General features: G+C 34.4%; 1 long non-coding RNA gene across 5 annotated transcripts; it reads left to right on the top strand.

The window, feature by feature from the left end:
• The first annotated feature begins 2,426 nt into the window (after nt 1-2,426).
• Nucleotides 2,427-8,958, top strand: LOC126976749 (uncharacterized). 5 transcript variants are annotated; one of them, XR_007731975.1, is made up of 7 exons: nt 2,586-2,625; nt 3,264-3,550; nt 3,966-4,046; nt 5,541-5,689; nt 5,930-6,057; nt 7,097-7,217; nt 7,889-8,958. It is a non-coding gene; the product is annotated as an uncharacterized LOC126976749 (long non-coding RNA). The 5 variants fall into 5 exon arrangements; XR_007731973.1 differs by lacking the exon at nt 2,586-2,625 and having other exon boundaries at nt 2,910-3,550; XR_007731972.1 differs by lacking the exons at nt 2,586-2,625; nt 3,264-3,550; nt 3,966-4,046 and adding an exon at nt 2,427-2,524.
• Nucleotides 8,959-13,628: the final 4,670 nt, after the last annotated feature.

Consider the following 13,628-nt stretch of genomic DNA (forward strand, 5'->3'; position numbering starts at 1 on the left):
TTTGCATTGAACTCAACTTCGAAAAAGTTGAAATTTGAAGAGAAAAAATGGCAAAAACTCACTGAACGTCTGAAACAGAAATACTCGGACGTGTGAACTAGAATAGGTAAGTTCAATATAAAAGTGAGTAAATCATTAAAATCAGTTTTAGAGGAGTACAGTTACCAGCGAGATGCGTCCGACGATACCTCATTAGTCAGAGAATGATAAATAGTTATATACTGGACAAAATCATAATCCTCCTTTTCATATCACCGTAGTGGAGTACCACACTAAAATCTTCGTTTCCTAAATGATAATATAAAAGATTATTTTGGAATGTTAGAAGTTCATGGCACTTTGATAGAATATTGTCCTAAGGACTATAATTATTCAAATCTGTGCAAAACATATATAAAAGTATGTAAGACAGAGTGGTCTGTAGGAATATTCGAGACAAATCAGTGATTCGCGGCAAATTTGAATATTAATGAGTTTTCCACAGTATAAAACGGGGGAAACATTCCTTCAAAGTACATTCATCCCTTTGGCTCCTCAGAGACAACATTGAGGATAGTATTTTTTTTTCAATCTGCTAACATGAGATCCTTGTGTCTTATTCTTCTGATTTCTTTGGGATTAATATCCCTTGTTACAAATACATCAGGACAGGAATATTACTGTGGCAGAAGATTGGCGTCAGCATTAGCAATGTTGTGCTATGAGGGTTCTATTGAGAAACGGGCAGGAGTCGCCATGGACAACATGATCTATCATCAGCTCCCGTGGATGGACAGAAGCACCGCTCGATCAATGAATAAGAGTAAACGGCAGATTGTCTCCGAGTGCTGCGAGAAACCTTGCACTGTGGACGAACTTGTTACTTACTGCTAGATAAAAAATGTAAAACGGCTAATAAATTATTACATATGAGTGCACTATTAATACTGCATGTTTAACTAATCACCAGATACACTAAAAAGAACTACGTTTTATCGGTTTTTAATAGATATCACAGAACACACTTTAATTATAATTAAATTTGAAGTTAAATTTATTCCTTTAGAGCTTTTAACATGGTTAACATTTAACCGTTGCACGTGTCTTTCGCCTTAAAAGATACGAGTTATTCTCTTCCCGTTGCGTGTTATTGTTATAATATAATTATTATTAATAATGTTTAAATAAAATACTTTATAAAGGATTACAACGCATCTAATTATACTTTTAAAAGTTTTTATTGTTATTGTTACGTTTGAATGTTTTTTCTCGAAATAGCTATTTTTAATAGATGACAATGATAAGCCTATAATATCTGGAATAGTAGAAATTAATAAGGATGACTATTCAGCGTGAGAGTAAAAATAAAACTTTTTAACTATACTAAATAAATAAATCTAATGCAAAAATAGGAATAACTATTTACTTTTGTTTTATTTCCAAATCGAATGACAACTTCAAGTTACTGCTTATAACCGATACATCTAGGACTACAGTAAAATTAAAAATATTGTACCTATTTCATAATATTATTCTAAGTAATTTTGCTCTTGTTTTGTTCAAATGGAATTATTCTAATTTTATCAGGGTATTGGCCTTTGGACTTGCATCCCGTGCCACTAAATAAATTATAAAAAAATATATTTTGGTTTAGCTTGAGCCAGCGTTGCCAGGTGTACCGCTTTTTACACCGCCTTTCTTGATAATGGTCCACCTTCCGCTTTTAACTGACGCGGTTCCGCTTTTTTTGAGACTAGTTAGATCCATGTCATGTTCAACATTGAACAAGTTGAAAATTTATTCGATTGAATGATTACTTCCAATCTGAAAAGATTGTTGTAACAGTAGTAAAAATGGTGACTTATGGAATGAATGGTGAAAGACGAAATTGGTGAACGGCCGTTCACAAATCTTGCTTACTTCGCGCTCACAGCTCTGTCAGTTCCTATTTCAAATGCAGATTATGAGAGGAAATCCTCAAAAATAAATAATATAAAAACTGACAAGCGAAATCGTCTAATTACACCAACAGTCAATGGAGTACATTTGGCGGACCAGGCTATAACAAAAAAGGAAGGCTCTTCCAAAAATTTCAAAGCTTCTCCAAACATGTTGGCAAAGATGACTGTCAAACAGATTTACAAAATTCTAAAGGCAGAGGTCAAGAGACAATGCTGAGGATGCGTTTTCCATCGAATAAGGAATAAGAATAAAATTCCTTTTAAACACTCACATTTTTATGAACACTGACAAATTCCCTTTAATTTATAAAATCTCTTGTCCTGGTATAAATAAACATATAAAAAAATAAAGCTTATGGAGAAAGAATAATCGATAATGTACCTATAATATATAATGTATATATAATATACAAGAAGTTCCGCTTTTTTTGTTGAAAATCCGCATTTTTAAAGTACCGCTACCGCATTTTCAACTTTTGTATCTGGCAACACTGGCTTGAGCTTGGCTTGAGCTTTATTGATTTTCAAAGAGAATTTATAGCCGGTCTAGGTACGCTCAAAGAGAATTTAAACACTTCGTTCAGGTACGCTTTTTTGATCATTATTGTGAATTGATGTTTATTCATATTTTGACATAGTTATGTAGAAAGGACTCAAACCACACAAATACACTTTTGAGTTATAAGTATTCGAAGTTTCAATAATCGGAAGAAATAATGTTCTATTTAATATATAAAATTCTCATGTCGCGGTGTTTGTAGTTAAACTCCTTCGAAACGGTTTTTTTTTTATGGAATAGGAGGACAAACGAGCGTACCGGTCACCCTACGGCTTGACCGATTCTCATGAAATTTTGAGTGCATATTGGGTAGGTCTGAGAATCGGACAACATCTATTTTTCATCCCCCTAAATGTTAAGGGTGGTCCACGCCAAATTTTATTTTTTTATTTTTTTGACAATTTTTTTTAATTTGTTTGATTATGAATCAGCATTAAAAATACGTACAACTTCAAATTTTCACTGTTCTACGATCAACAGTTACTTTGGTTTCGCGATTTTAATATCGGCAATACAACGTTTGCTGGGTCAGCTAGTTTAAATATAAAAAAAAAACAGTTTAAAATAGGGTTTTCAGTTTTTACTATATGACAGATTCGACCTTCAGAAGCTTACTTATCTCTACTTTGACTAAAAGTGTGGTTTGAGTCCTTTCTGCTTAACTATGTCCATTTCAAAGAGTATAATAATGTATAATAATATATAGGGAATCATATTTCATAAAACAGATATGACTATATTTTATTTGTGTTTATGTATCGCAGATGAAATTATAATTTAATGATATTGCATTGCAAAGCTTTTCTTACCACATTATACAGCATAGAATTAGCCTTCTTTTCAATATTTGTGATGTGTACATCCTATTTCTGGTTTAATGTAATGATTTCTCCGAGATCTTGTTGGGTTCTTACTGCTTGGCACTGAACTCATCTAGTATTGAATCATTTGGTTGCTGCTGATTATATGTAATAGTGACCATTTTGTTGCATTTAGTTGTGTGAGCCAGTCCTTTGTGCATTGAAAAGTGTTGCAAAACACACATTTTCAGGTCAGTAACTAGGATTCCCAACACTCCACTGTGAACATTTCTGGGTCCCGAGAGTGTATCTCCCATTTATACCTTAAATTACCTATATGTTAGAAAGCCAGATATTCATTGGAGTAGCTCTCCACAGATTCCAAAGAGCCTAAGTTTACAATAACCAATTTAATAGGAACTCGAATCAGTAAGTTTTTCATAGTCTGTGTAGTTGGGTGCTCCAGTTACACATTAATATGTTTACTTTTAAAGATCAGAATATCGAGTTTTGCAACTTTCAAACATACTTTTCTTGCTTCGATTGAACATTAATTTAAACTTTCTAGTTGTCAAATTCAGTTTGAATTATGTATGTATAATTTAGCCCCATTCAATATGATTCAGAACACAGAAGTTGACCAATGTTTTTGACTGTGTTTCTCAGGACGCTATTTCCATCTTTTCTTGTTACTTCAAATGTGCTTTCTGTGATACTGATTGTGATGACTTACATCCGGAGCCACATGTAAGTGATAAACCATACAAGATTTGGTTTTAATGTGCTAGAGTGTGTGTATGGATTATAAAGGACTTTTGTTACAAAAGAGCAATAGGTACATCAACATTGTTGAATATAAAAAATCTGCCAATTTACATACATACAATAATAAACCTTGATATTCAAATGTATCTTATACATTAATACAAGTCTATATTATTTATCTTTGTATATATAATTTTTCTGTACATGTGTTGACAGTGAACTCCTAAACAGCTGGACCAATTTGATTGAATTTTCTGTGTGTGTTCAAGTGGATTTGAGGATGGCTTAGATTCACAATTGAACAACCTCCTAAATGGCTGAACCGATTTTGATAATTCTTTTAGTGTTCCAGTGAATTTGAGATTGGTATAGATTCTCATTACAGTTGACATATAATTCTCCTACATATGTTAGTGATCTCCTCCTATTGTCTGGATCGATTTTTCAAATTTAACACGCATTTACAGGACAACGTCTGTCGGGTCCGCTAGTTATGTATATTTACGGCCGTTTTCAATAACCTATCTATCCTTAGTTTTACTTACTAGAGGTAGAGATCTATCCTTTTACGCTCACTTACATTTCATTAACCTATCGACAGATGGCATTGTACTATAACTAATAATATAAATATATTGGACATAAGTATGGATAGATAAGATCTTGTCATTAAACGGTGATAGCAATGTTTCCGTAACTAGAGATTTGTTATTGAAAACAGCTGTTAAAGTTCACCAATATATTTATATCTCAGGTATATTCATTTACGTACAAATTGTAATATGATTTAATTTTAATCCTACTAATATTATAAATGTGAAAGTTTGTATGTCTGGATGTATGTTTGAACTTCTTTAACGCAAAATCTACTGAATAGATTTTGATGAAACTTTACAATAATATAGCTACTTTACACCACAATAACAAATAGGCTATAATTTTTAAAACTATAGTGTGAATTATACAAGATATAAAAGAAGTGTGATTGTTACTAATGAATACAACTAGCGCCATCTCTTATCATCTAGCAAGAAAAAGATCAATACAATTTATATGGCAAAACAATGTTTGCCGGGTCAGCTAGTATTTAATAGAATTATTTATTTATAATTTAAATTCTGTATCACTATACAATTACAAGGAAGGCTACAGCAACTGTCAACTAGAAGGGTCAGGTCAGGCTGCAGAAAAACAGTGTAGTGTTGTTGTGTTCTGCGTTAACACAACAATTTACTGCTACTGAGTCAGCTCCATTTTTATTATTATTATTGTAAATGGAACATGTAATGTATTTGTTGGCACTAATAAAGTTTTTTCTATTCTATTCAAACCTGATTGTGTTGGTGACTGTACCTGGGAGTAATTTTAAATATTTCCTAGTTATAAAAATATGTAAAATAAAATTTAAATAAAATAAAACAATTACAATTTTGTGGTGTAGCTATTAAATTATGTCAATCAAGTGTTTTATTTTAGGTTTTACAATATCCGACACAGACTACATACCACTATTACTAATCATAAAATGGTATGAGGTAAACATGGCGTTATTACAACTTCCAAAGGAGCTCATTGAACATATATTCAGTTTTCTATCATATGAAGAAGTAGCAAAAATAAGAGAGGTATGTTTTATTTTTTTTAATTTATTTGATGTTAGTACTAACCTTAAAAATTAACTTCGTCAGTTTCAATAAATAAAGTAGGTAGCCAAGCGAGGTAAGGTAAAAATCGAGATTTAATAATACTTAAATGATTTTATAATTTAAGTTCAGTACTTTGTCGTACGTAATCTGATGTGTTCATTGTGGCAATTTTAATTTTAAACTCTGCAGTGGAAATATACTTACAGTAATTTTTTTAAGGTTTCAAGAGAACTCGATAAAATATGTCAAGGTCTCCTAAACCGTGGGTTTATACAACTAGAAGAGCGACGTATTCGTGTTCAAAATAAAATTATTTCACAAGGACCTTCGTCCGACAACGACCTCAAGTAAGTATATTTTATTTTTAATTTTAAATAATATATACACCGCAGTGAATAGAGCGTATGTAAGTAGATCATTTTAAGCATTCTTTTTTTGCTTCACTCTCGCCCATAATAATAAAAATGTGCCAATATTATTTATTGTATTCTTTAGGCTCACTCCACATTTGGGAAGGACTCTTGCGCCGCTTCTTCTCTCTCAGAGCGCCATTTGTTTCCAAAGCGGTAGTAGTGTCTAGTATATTAGAAATGACATCAAAAAGAATTCTAAAGGAATCAATTTTGAGAAAATAAATGCCTTTTATGCAATTACGCCAAGTTCAGTTTAAATCTTCGATTAAATTGTAATAGGATTTTGAGAGTTTCATATGAATACAGCGCAAAGATATGGCATAGGTCAACGGTCGACTGCCAACCGTCCGTTATCCACGATTACTGATAATATCTTGTGGTTATAAGACTATCTGTTGCCGTCGTTTCGTTCTCGTAAATTAGCGTGCTTTTGTATGAATGCTTATTTTAATGTAGACCGTGAAAACAAAAACATTACGTTTTCATCGTGCACCGATTTTGATCAATGACATAGTAAATGTTGCTACAGGCTACGTTGAAGGCACTCGTGAAAGTTTCATAAATGTCTGTCCGGTAGTTCCAAAGATAATTGTACAGAAACAAAAAAACAGACAAAGAGACGGACAAACATTTACAAAATCTGTATTTTTGTATTCAGCTCAACTACAATCGGTTTTGGGAAAAAATCTCCAAATTACAGACATATCGACTCTAAAATTTTATTATAGTAAGTATTAAAATTATTGATCACAATAATGTACCTAAATACTTAAATCACTGTGTACATATACGTCTCAAGAGTAAATTTTTTCGAATGAAGTCGATATAAATTCAGAACTCAATAATTACAATAAATCGCAGATCATACATAGGATTGTTTCGGTACCCCACAGGCTGCGCTGTACCTGGGCTTCAACCGGGACACTATTTCTGGAGAATCCAGCAGAATCATATATTTAATTATTGGTTACAGTAATCATCCATTGTTCATAGAATATATGGTGGTAATGCTATGCGGTATGACAATATGTTTTCTCGGAGTGACATACAACGAGTATATAAAGAAGAATAAGTGCTGCTTTATACCCGGGAAAGTAAGTTTTTTTGTGATTAAAAAGAATGCCCAATGTCTACTATAATGCGATCTCCCTTAGGATTGTTAAATTTCAAAATGTAAAGCACCTTGACATATTAAGACTCAAAACTAAAGCAGGATTTTCACTGTTCTAAATAGTACTGGAGTAGTCACCCTAGTATACTTTTCGAGTACCGAGCAGTGCACTCGGATACCGAAAACCCCACTTAATAAAAAACTATGACAGCTGTCAGACCAAGTTGGTTTTACGTGATTCAAATTTCGAATTAAGTAGATTAGTTGCACGCAGACGAAAAGTCCTTCTACTTATGTATGGTGATTGGCGACGAAGTATTATCTGGCTAAGTTTGAAAGCGAACACTTTCGTCTATCTCCGTTTTTTACAAGATTATAGCCGTCATCTTTCAATCTATCAATGACTGCTCGTGTCCTACAATCGAGTGAATCGCTTTTTTTGTTAGAGAGTTTTGTTAGGTAACAGTGAATTCATCCAGAGGTTTCGCTACTCGTATTTTGTAGCGGGTAATTGGTACGGTCGATCAACTGTCTGCTATGTAAAAAAATCATATTATTATGATTGTAAAGACATAACTAGACATCATCACAAGATATGCTTCACCTATTTGTATTTAAAAAAAAACTTTATCTCAGATATTTTTTTCATTTCAGTTGCTGGACCTAATAAGACGTTTTCTTGATACGGCGGACAGTGAGAAAATAGACTGTGATTTACTGATGAAACTTTCCAAAGAGTTGAAAAATGACTCTAGAATAGCTATGGATCATTTCCACAACTCAGTCGTGATTGACTTTGCTCATCTTTCTTTAATTGATTAGAAAAGTAGTGGTGCTGACTGGATACGAGGGGCACACTGAAGAATGATCGGGAATGAGAAAAACCACATGCACGGTTTAGCTAAATTGTATTTTATTGTTTTTCGAAGTATTCGCCGTTCAACTTAATGCACTTTTACATTCGTGAAAACCAATCATTAAAACAGTAATTCCAGTCTGAAGTTGATGTTGACAAAATGGCTGATTTGTACGCTTCCACAGCTGCTTCGGGGTCTTCAAACTATTGACCGCGTAATAAATCTTACGTGTAGCTCATTATGTAATATCGACCGAATTGCACTCATTCCGATACTGATAACAGCCTGAATCTGCTCGTATGTCACATGACGATCATCTAATACGCTGTTCTTGGGCGAATTTATGGCACGGAAGTGTTCACGCTTGAGCTCCGTTTCTGTTAACGACGCGACGTGTCAAATTTAAACCAACATAGTTTTTGTTTTTGAACTTTTTTTTTTAATTGTATGAATGTCATTAAAATTCTATGAGGCCAGTATCCAAATTCTAAAAAAGATTTTATTGTAACTCGTATCATTTCAGTGTGGTTCTCGTATTGGTCATCTGCATTTCGATTGCGGTGTAAGGGGGCCATATATATCCGATTATGTTGTTTGTTTCACCCAGCAGTTCAAAATGATTATTAAATTAAGTATGTCCGCGTCAGGACATAATCGATTTTTCTAGAGTAACTACATTACTAGTAACTCGGTTCGACATTGGAAATTCGAATTTCGATTACTATTACTTCATCAAGAACATGTTTACCTTCAATGTAGACGTAAAAGTTTAGAGGCACTGGTTGTATCTAATTTTCTAGATGTAAGATGTGTGTATGTAAATGTATGAGTATGCAAATAAAGGACCTGGCTTAGGTTGATGACCTATTTGGTGGATTTTTTTATAGAAAAGAAGAACATTGAACACGAATCAACCAATGGTAAGTTCACATAAGCACCCAAACTGTCTTGAAAAACCAGAGAAATACGCAAAACAACAACACAAGAGATTAACTACACGTTTATTTTCCAAGTAGTTTATTCCTTGAAAATGGCACTTGGAGCTCTGCCACTCACGCAGGTATTGAGGGTAAAATGAGTGTTAAGTTAGTGGCGTGTGTAGTAGAAGACACATAATGAAGCGAGGGATCAACGCAGCTCCAAGTAATCTGCCCATATACAGAGTACTGGATCCCGACAATTCGGACAGCTCTGCGTTGCTGTCAATTGGTTCGAGCTGATTATTTCGGCACCAGACGTGAGGCCCGATGTCCACCAAAGACCACCGGAAGTCGCGAAGCTGTCAGTTTATTTCCACCAGAACGGAGCAGATATGTCAGCTGTGTTTATAGCAACGCTTTCGGGTCTGCGAGCGCGGGCCGCCCGGTCGCTGCTCGCTCGACTCGGCACATAATTCTATATACAAATAAGACATCTCCTCTCCTCTCCTCTCCGCTCGATCCATTTCCACCGAAGCTAAGCGGAGAGGAGTTCTAATAACGAAATCTGATTGGTTATCATAATACAATATCTCCTCTCCTCTCTGCTTTGGTGGATACCGGGCCTAAGATGACTGTACAAAGTACTAAGGACTGTTGAAAGCTTGTCCACGTAGAGGCGAAACAGGTGTCGAATTGATTGAAGACGATTCTTAGCTTAATTTATTCTCAAGAAGGCTCACAACAATGGGATGTTCGTCTTAACCAGGAGAAAATGAAAAAATGCCAAAAAACAAATTACTTTGGGTATAATATATTAATAACTTAGATCTGAACGTCTCTAAGTGCTTTGCAATAACCTTTTCTCGCAAAACGAATCTGATTAAATTCAATTACAATCTTAAAAATAAAATTCTTGTCTTTACTAATAGAATGAAAGACCTAGGTGTTATCATGGACCCAAAATTGACCTTTAGTGAACATATACCCCCTTATTCATAATGGTCCGCTAACTTTAAACAGCCGCTTAGGAGTGTTTGTTCTCATTCTGACTTAGGTCAATTAAAGAAGACAGAGTGCGAATTAGCAATGCTTTAAGTTAGCAGACTATTATGAATAAGGGGGATAGAGTTTATAATAAAAAGGCCTCTAAAGCTCTTGGTATTGTTATAAGAACATGTAGCAAGTTTAAAACACTTAAACCGATTAAAGTCCTGTATTGCTCTTATGTCCGTAGCATATTAGAATATTGCTCCGAAATTTGGAACCCAAGTTATAATATATACATTGATAGAATTGAATCTATTCAAAAGCGATTTTTAAGATACCTACAGTATAAAAGTAACATACATTCTTCCACTAAAATTGCGTAGAAACATTTCTGACATGGCATACTTCAGTAAAATAATTAACAAATAAGTAGATGTTCCCCCTTTACTAAGTCAAATTAAGTTATGTGTTCCTAAAAAACATCTGCGTAATCCCTTCCCCTTTCATATCCCAATTTATAAAACTTTCTATCGCCGTAATTCCTTCTTCGTCCGTACAAGTATCAAATGTAATGAACTGGTAAATGCTTGAAAAACCCCGAAATTGACACATTTTTAACTAAACCTAGTGCAATTCGGCATCTGATGACCGTAGTATACTCGAAACAAATGTTGAGTAGCAGATGCCGATGTTGGAGGAAGACAAGATAGTTGTACTTGCTTTTTGTTTCGTGTATACCTACTATCAAGTTCAGACATGGCAAGGCAATGAACTGAACCCTGAAGACTGGGGTTGGAAATTGATAAATAATACTTTGGAACCGATTCGAACTTTACTGCCCCCTGCTCCAGAAAAACTTCTTTACACTATTTTTTGCAATTGCAAGAAAGGTTCTAGTGCCAAATGTGGCTGTAAAAAGTAGGGTTGCAGTGTTCTCCAGCGTGTACCAATTGCCGAGGTGTGTCTTGCTCAAATGTTCAATTAAATACAAGAGAGGAAGACTCATGTGATTTTGATGAAGAGACAACTGATTCATCTTCATTTAAACAATTTCTAAGCATTCATCAACAGGAATGAGAAGAAGAAGAAATTATTAGATAGATAGAAAGAACATGATTGTTGAAGTTGAATATGAAGAGTATGAGTCAGATTAAAGTAATAAAAAAAAGTTAGAACGACAGTTAAACTCAGTAACCCATATCAATAATAATTTTCATACTATTAAATAATTATTGTTCCTGAAAATAACGTCATAAAGGTTCGTGGAATAGGCCTACCGGGGATACCACGTTAAAAAAAACGCGCCGAGTACAACTACTTCACAGGTGGTGTGGAAATGTGTGCACATTATGTAGAACGTGATTCTTGCAAGCGCAATATCTGGGAAATAGTGGGTCTTAGAGAAAAAATCATAGGGACTTTTATAGAGAATTTTAAGATCTATAACTTTGCTCTGAAGTACTTTTTCGATAAAACTTACCGTTTTCGAGAAAAATCCAAAAAACCTAAAATTTTGACCTTGGGCCCCGAATAAGTCCCTTAGCGCACATGGGACTGATTGGGACTTTTGACAATTTATTCCTTGTGATAAACCAAAGGTCTCTACGAAGATTTGGCTCTGTCGGAATTTTCTTTATTTGATCACTATTTTTATGTCTAAATTGACCGGACTATATGGCGACAAGTATAAAATGGCTCTCTTTCTAGCTTATTAGAACCATTGAATTCGGCACTAACCCGCGTTCGCTTTGCCCCCACTTTCCCCTAATCCTGGTTTGCCTTTCTTTTCCAGTGGAAGAAAAGGTTTATTTTAAGCCAGCCGTAGTTACCAACATGGGAGATTAATCACTTTTAGTAACGAAGTAAGCATGGAGACAATTTTTTTTATGAACATGAGGGATGAGACGAGCAGGACGTTAAACTGATGGTAATTGATTCTTGAAAAACCCAAACATTTGCTTGTGCCTCGTCACCTTGAGACATAAGATGTTAAGTATTATTTGCCCAGTAATTTCATTAGCTACGGCGCCCTTCATACCGAAACACAATAATACTTAAACATTACTGCTTCACGGAAGAAATAGGCGCCGTTGTCGTACCCATAATCTAGCCGGCATCCTGTGCAAAGGAGCCTCCCACTGGACAATTAAAGAAGCCATCATAAAACACAAATTGTACAGTTGGGACGTCTGATATGTTCCGAGAACCGTACCGCGCGCACGTCGCTCAATACGTATACTGTCCGCACCAGGGGGCCTACTCCTATAATCGATATATCGCGGCATTAGTCGTGTCGAATCCTACTCTTAGTTACATCGTATTCAATGTCGAAACGATAATTGAACGAACGAAACATTTTTCGGTATTATCGGTCCTAACCCTACTCTTAGTTGAAAATGTCAGAGACGAATATTCGAATTTAACAAATAATCAAAAGTCACTTTTACGATAATTTCAACGACACCTAGGCTGTCGTTGCTTTTATCGTTTCAAGTTGTATAGATATATTTGCCATACAATATACATAATTAATAAATATTATTAAAATAATTATATGTGATTTACTATTCAACAGGATTTTTTTACTACCAAGTAATTTAAGTCATTTTGTTGATCGTTTATGCGTAGAAATAATGCAAATGACCGCCTGAGAAATAGGAAGTTGAGGAGAAGGGCTAAGTTACTTTTTTTACATTTTATTATCCGCAAGTTTTGTATTATTTATTCAATTTTAAATGGTCATATTATATTCATTACATAATTTTTTAATATTTATATTTTGTGTAAATGTTACCAAATTGGTGGTGCAGAGTCTGGCATGGTCCTTAGCGCCTAAACTATGTTTTGACTTTTGACACTTAGCACACATAGCGACATGGCACAGATAATATTAGGTTTTTCAAGGTTTGCGCATATTTCATTCTCTCTAACATCGTAAAAAAAATCAAAATATTAGTCTATGGTTACGATGTTGTTGCGATAAACGATATGGAATACGAACATTTGTTAGAGTAGGGTAGGTGCGATATACTCGGAGTATTATCGTATCGTTCCGAATATATCGTTGTCGATTTTGCGAGTAGACCACCAGTGATAGCCGCCCTGTCGAGTGTCGACGCGCTCCGCACCTTGAGTGTAAGTTGGCAAGTATTAAGGGGCGGGACTGCCTAAGTAAAAATTGAAATTTAGTCTACTGTGAGACATTTGTGACATGTTTGAAATAGCAGTAATTACAGTATGGCGATTGGCGATGAAGTATAATCCAGCTAAGTTTGAAAGCGAACATTTGCTTAATACGTAGTTGATTTTGGCCATCTCCGTTTTTTTACAAGATTATATCCGTCATCTGTCAATCTTTTCTACACGCTTTTTATTAGCTTCACCTGTATGTATGTTTCTTTGTCACTTGTGATTTTGACCCACTTTAAACGGCCTGATTTCTTTCAAGCTTCGTAGATTTATCGAGGACCAATGACAATAAATTAATTTGATTAAATTATTCCATTTTTCAATTTGCAAAATAAGTTTTCTATTAATTTATATAATTTTCACCTGTCATGGATGAGGCAGGTGTTGTGTGTATTGTTAACATTTTAATTTCTATTTTATTTCTATAAAAAGCGTGTTTTT

The sequence above is a fragment of the Leptidea sinapis genome, chromosome 2 (assembly GCF_905404315.1).
Source record: "Leptidea sinapis chromosome 2, ilLepSina1.1, whole genome shotgun sequence".
NCBI classification, from domain to species: Eukaryota; Metazoa; Arthropoda; class Insecta; order Lepidoptera; family Pieridae; genus Leptidea; species Leptidea sinapis.